A 6631-nucleotide genomic window follows, 5' to 3' on the forward strand; every position below is an offset into this window, starting at 1 on the left:
TCGACTCTTATAACTGCCATATGATTTCTGTACAAATTGTAAATAGCCTTTCGCTCCCTGTATTTTACCCCAGCCACCTTCAGAAAGAGGTACATGCTCCATTTACTGGACGTGGTATTTCTTGGCGGTTGTCATTCTTGCGCTATCCATTGCGTTCTTAATTAATTTCAATATCAGTTGGCAAGCGTTATATTGTGAGATAACTTAATGGGACTTTTCATAAGATGAAGTTCAGTCAGGCTCAATCATGGTACATAATGAGGAGTGTGACATGGAGCACGTCTGCCATTAAATAAAAGTCGAGCGTAAGATTATAAGAAGCAGACGACACACTTTCAAAGCGAGTCTGTCACCAGGAGGTTGGCGTTTCCTCGTGTTCTGAAGAGAGCATTCAGGAGATAACAGTCTTACGCATTCCTAAAGAAATACGGCTTGCAGAAAAATAAGAGCCTATCCTCGGGCACAGATTTTACTTTTGGATGACCTTCGATGCTCGGCTAGCTACTGGGTGCGAAAATACACCAGTGGTAGAAATGTTTGTGACGCCACGGAGGCAGAACAGAAGCAGCAACTTTCTAGAAGAAGAAGGTGGAACTGAAAAGCCATTGGCGTTTTATCATAGCGTTTTTCTTGGCGGAATATCTCTGCCTAAAGGAACGTCGTCATTGGACAACTGAGTGTTCCTATTCTGTGAATGGTGGGCACATTCTGCTTAGCGGAAAGCAATATCAGGCTGTACGGTTCAGCTAAAATTCTAAGAGCAGACTGAGAAATAGGAAGATGTGCTAATTTTGTGCTCATCAGTAGTTTTCATTTGGACAGGGAGAGCGCATTTGGGGCACATCTTAGCGAATGAGTGGGACTGAGAACCCATGCTCATGGAATTTCAATCCAGTTGTGTACCGCAGAGGCACTCCCACGACGGTGGCATTCTGCTTGTCTCATGCTGATTAATTGTGGTGAACATAATTAGCAGCACTGGCAGAACAGCCCTTGGTCTGCATTTGCTCAAATCATTACGATCACTTGTCTCAAGTCCAGCATTGCTTTAGTAGATGCATAAGTTTGCCAATATAACTACCTGGCCAACAGTCACTATATTCGTTCATATCAGTTCACGACCAACTCTGAGAACGTCTGCTGCGTGCAAGGGACAAGTAATGCTAAAACCCAGTAGGTAATTGGTATAATTCACATAGCGGACATTTATAAAGTCAACTATTATTCTTTCTCAGTCAGATCAGTTTAATGCGTGTTTTAACCGAATAAAGTAAGGTGTTAATCGAAAGCTTGTTTCTATTAACACCTTCCATTCATATAAAATGTATTACTTTGTAATTCTCCACTCTCCATAACTAGAGCCATGAATTAATTCTTCATGTTATCTATTTCATTGTGCACAATAACCGTATCTTGGATGTTAAAGTTACGTCCAGCTCTTAATTAATTTTCTGGGTCAGAGGAAACATTGTTACACACTGAGAGTTTTGCATGTCAAATTATGTAGAAGATGCATTGAGGATTACACGAAGTCCAAACGATGCAAACATAGATGACATAGTCAAAATAGGACACCACAAGACACACCACAAGACGTATTATTTAGCATTATTATTTTTGTTCTTAATTTTGCAATTTTTGTACTTAAATTTGATTTTCCATTAGAATCAATAAAAATTCCATACGCAAAAACAAACCAGTAGCTTATCTTACATAGCGTTTAGCATCTGAAGGCTGTGAGCGTGAGGTTGATCTGCTATTCTGTTATTCTGCGCAACGGATTAATCTGAGATGTACCCTTTACCCTGTGGCTCCTGCAAGATGCAATTTCCACCCCCACACTACTACAGAAGTCAGACAGACGCTCCTAACGTTCTAAAGAGAAATGCCTGAAAAACTTTCAGCAATAAATATCTTCTGGAGTCGTCCGCTGTAGGGAAATGACACAAAAATTCACAAAATTTCTTATGTAACTAGTGGGATACTAGGGTACTGGAGCAGTGCTAGTTAGTGTAAGAAAAACATGAAACTAACGAAAATTATTATTTATTTTGCAAAAATTCTGAGAAATCACAGTGGCACTTTTAGTTATGAATTGAACAAGTTATAACCTGGTTCAATTCGGAATGTGAAGTTACCTCTCAAGGATAGGATTCGCTAATGAAATTTCTATACAAAGTTTAAGATTGTTATTGACTTGGCAGAATGGCTGAGAGGCGCGCCCACTCAACTTGAATAATTATCCTTTAGAATGTTGCTAGGTACGGTCGAGGCTGTTGCATGTGAAATGCAGTGAAGTGTACTGTTGGGGAGGAAATATGGGGCTCACAATAGCTGTAGCACGCAATACCGTAAGCTGCGATGACTGCTGTGTGCGCCGCTCGCTGCTGACAAATAAGATAACTCTCGTTCTATCTGGAATGACCTTCGCCAATCAAACTCTTCCTAGGCCTTGATGAAGTCAAGGATTCCTATTCGCCCCTAGTCTAACTATTGGTGTGGTCCACCGGTCAGATAGCCAGTCCACCACGATGCCACTCAAAACTTCGCTCACAGGCGTTTAACTATAACTCTGTCCGTTCACACCGCACAATAAGTGTGTCGGCCAACACAGTGAACAATGCTTAATCGCAAGGACTCAATATAGAGTCGCACTTCGATTCGCTCTCGACAGAGGTGCTCTCCCAGTGAAGTACTGAGGAGAGACTTGTTCCACGCTCCAAGAGCGACAACGGAACGGTGCCTCTCCATGCCAGACATGAAGGGGTATATCTTTCGGTCTCTTGCATTATTCCTTCAGGTCAAGGCGTCAGAAATACCGCCTGCCAATCAGCATTGCTCTTCTAAAACGGGAGAATGACGTTTCGTTTAAGGCGGCCAATCTGGAAAACTGTAGTATCAGCGTTTGGTGTTTGCTGTCTCCCTGTAAAAATCTCTGAAACTGCGTGCTATGTGTAAAGAATGTGTAGGCTGGACGCTCCCACACAATGTGTCCTAGCCGCCGTCTGCTTCACGTCTGCTGTGCAGCGAGCTACCTTAATTTAAGTATTAACTGTATTTTTCTTACTTGTCACTTCTTCTTCCGTGTGTTTTTGCTTTTAGGAAGCTTTATTTGTCGAGTGCTATTAATAGTGTTCCACAGATTTCGTGTTTGTTTTGAATATAGTCAGAGAGAGACCCTTTACTCAATCATAGTGCCAGTAGTGCTAGTGTTTGTTTCCAATACAGTCCAGAGACAGGTAGTGCTATTTTCTTTGTTTTCTACAACAAGTGACTAGCAATCACAGTTTAGTCAATAGTCAGCCGCCTTTAGTGAATAAGCAGTCTAGTTAAAAGTTGATTAACTCTCTTCAGTAAATTGATTCCTTAGGATGGATAGGATGTGTGACTGCTGTGTACGGACGCAGGAGGAGCTGGCCACTGTTCGTGAACAGCTGAACGTGTTGATGGCCGCGGTCAGCCGTCTTCAGGCTGCTGCCTCGGAGTGTAGCGGCAGTGGGGAGTCTGGTGCGTCGCAAGGTACACCCCAGGTGTTACATGCTTCACCCACTGTCCCTGCTGTCGAGACATCTTCGCGGGTACCAGGCGCGGTTGGGCCACCCTCTCCCCAAGGGGAGTGGCCGGTTCAGCGGCGTTCGCGGCGCACGAGGTGGAGGGTAAATGTGGAGGCTGGCCGTGTGGCATCGCCCGCTCTGCCTGTGAGTGGACATGTGGCTGCTCCTTCAGCAAGGTCCGAGCAGGCACACGGGGGGAGGGGTTTATTAGTTATTGGGAGCTCCAACGTTAGGCGGGTGATGGAGCCCCTTAGGGAAATAGCGAAAAGGTCGGGTAAGAAGGCCAGTGTTCACTCTATCTGCTTGCCTGGGGGTCTCATCCGAGATGTGGAGGAGGCCCTGCCGGCGGCGATAGAGAGAACTGGGTGCACCCGACTGCAAATTGTTGCTCATGTCGGCACCAATGGCTCCTGCCGTCTGGGTTCAGAGGTCATCCTCAGTTCGTACAGGCGGTTGGCGGAATTGGTGAAGGCGGAAAGCCTCGCTCGCGGGGTGGAATCAGAGCTAACTATTTGTAGTATCGTTCCCAGAACCGATCACGGTCCTCTGGTTTAAACCAGAGGCTCAGAAGATTCTGCGGAGATCTGGGGTGCAAATTTCTCGACCTCCGCCCGAGAAGACGCCTCCTGAGACGCGGCAAGTTAGGAGTAGGCAAAATGCAACAGGGATTAACAATATTAATGTGCTAATAGTAAACTGCAGGAGCGTCTATAGAAAGGTCCCAGAACTGCTCTCATTAATAAACGGTCACAACGCCCATATAGTACTAGGGACAAAAAGTTGGCTGAAACCAGACGTAAACAGTAATGAAATCCTAAACTCAGATTGGAATGTATACCGCAGAGACAGGCTGGACAGTGAAGGGGGAGGCGTGTTTATAGCGATAAGAAGTGCAATAGTATCGAAGGAAATTGACGGAGATCCGAAATGTGAAATGATTTGGGTGAAGGTCACGGTTAAAGCAGGCTCAGACATGGTAATTGGATGTCTTTATAGGCCCCCTGGCTCAGCAGCTGTTGTGGCTGAGCACCTGAAGGATAATTTGGAAAATATTTCGAGTAGATTTCCCCACCATGTTATAGTTCTGGGTGGAGATTTTAATTTGCCGGATATAGAATGGGAGACCCAAACGTTCATAACGGGTGGCAGGGACAAAGAATCCAGTGAAATTTTTTTAAGTGCTTTATCTCAAAACTACCTTGAGCAGTTAAACAGAGAACCGACTCGTGGCGATATTAGACCTTCTGGTGACAAACAGAACAGGACTATTTGAAACAGTTAACGCAGAACAGGGAATCAGCAATCATAAAGCGGTTACGGCATCGATGATTTCAGCCGTAAATAGAAATATTAAAAAAGGTAGGAAGATTTTTCTGTTTAGCAAAAGTGACAAAAAGCAGATTACAGAGTACCTGACGGCTCAACTCAAAAGTTTTGTCTCGAGTACAGATAGTGTTGAGGATCAGTGGACAAAGTTCAAAACCATCGTACAATATGCGTTAGATGAGTATGTGTCAAGCAAGATCGTAAGAGATGGAAAAGAGCCACCGTGGTACAACAACCGAGTTAGAAAACTGCTGCGGAAGCAAAGGGAACTTCACAGCGAACATAAACATAGCCAAAGCCTTGCAGACAAACAAAAATTACGCGAAGCGAAATGTAGTGTGAAGAGGGCTATGCGAGAGGCGTTCAATGAATTCGAAAGTAAAGTTCTATGTACTGACTTGGCAGAAAATCCTAAGAAATTCTGGTCTTATGTCAAAGCGGTAGGTGGATCAAAACAAAATGTCCAGACACTCTGTGACCAAAATGGTACTGAAACAGAGGATGACAGACTAAAGGCCGAAATACTAAATGTCTTTTTCCAAAGCTGTTTCACAGAGAAAGACTGCACTGTAGTTCCTTCTCTAGATTGTCGCACAGATGACAAAATGGTAGATATCGAAATAGACGACAGAGGGATAGAGAAACAATTACAATCGATCAAAAGAGGAAAGGCCGCTGGACCTGATGGGATACCAGTTCTATTTTACACAGAGTACGCGAAGGAATTTGCCCCCCTTCTTCCAGCGGTGTACCGTAGGTCTCTAGAAGAGCGTAGAGTTACAAAGGATTGGAAAAGGGCACAGGTCATCCCCGTTTTCAAGAAGTGACGTCGAACAGATGTGCAGAACTATAGACCTATATCTCTAACGTCGATCAGTTGTAGAATTTTGATAGACCTCTATCTCTAACGTCGATCAGTTGTAGAATTTTGGAACACGTATTATGTTCGAGTATAATGACTTTCCTGGAGACTAGAAATCTACTCTGTAGGAATCAGCATGGGTTTCGAAAAAGACGGTCGTGTGAAACCCAGCTCGCGCTATTCGTCCACGAGACTCAGAGGGCCATAGACACGGGTTCACAGGCAGATGCCGTGTTTCTTGACTTCCGCAAGGCGTTCGATACAGTTCCCCACAGTCGTTTAATGAACAAAGTAAGAGCATATGGACTATCAGACCAATTGTGTGATTGGATTGAGGAGTTCCTAGATAACAGAACGCAGCATGTTATTCTCAATGGAGAGAAGTCTTCCGAAGTAAAAGTGATTTCAGGTGTGGCACAGGGGAGTGTCGTAGGACCGTTGCTGTTCACAATAAACGTAAATGACCTGGTGGATGACATCGGAAGTTCACTGAGGCTTTTTGCAGATGATGTTGTGGTGTATCGAGAGGTTGTAACAATGGAAAATTGTACTGAAATGCAGGAGAATCTGCAGCGAATTGACGCATGGTGCAGGGAATGGCAATTGAATCTCAATGTAGACAAGTGTAATGTGCTGCGAATACATAGAAAGATAGATCCCTTATCATTTAGCTACAAAATAGTAGGTCAGAAACTGGAAGCAGTTAATTCCATAAATTATCTGGGAGTACGCATTAGGATTGATTTAAAATGGAATGATCACATAAAGTTGATCGTCGGTAAAGCAGATGCCAGACTGAGATTCATTGGAAGAATCCTAAGGAAATGCAATCCGAAAACAAAGGAAGTAGGTTACAGTACGCTTGTTCGCCCACTGCTTGAATACTGCT

Source organism: Schistocerca nitens, chromosome 9 (assembly GCF_023898315.1).
Source record: "Schistocerca nitens isolate TAMUIC-IGC-003100 chromosome 9, iqSchNite1.1, whole genome shotgun sequence".
NCBI lineage: Eukaryota > Metazoa > Arthropoda > Insecta > Orthoptera > Acrididae > Schistocerca > Schistocerca nitens.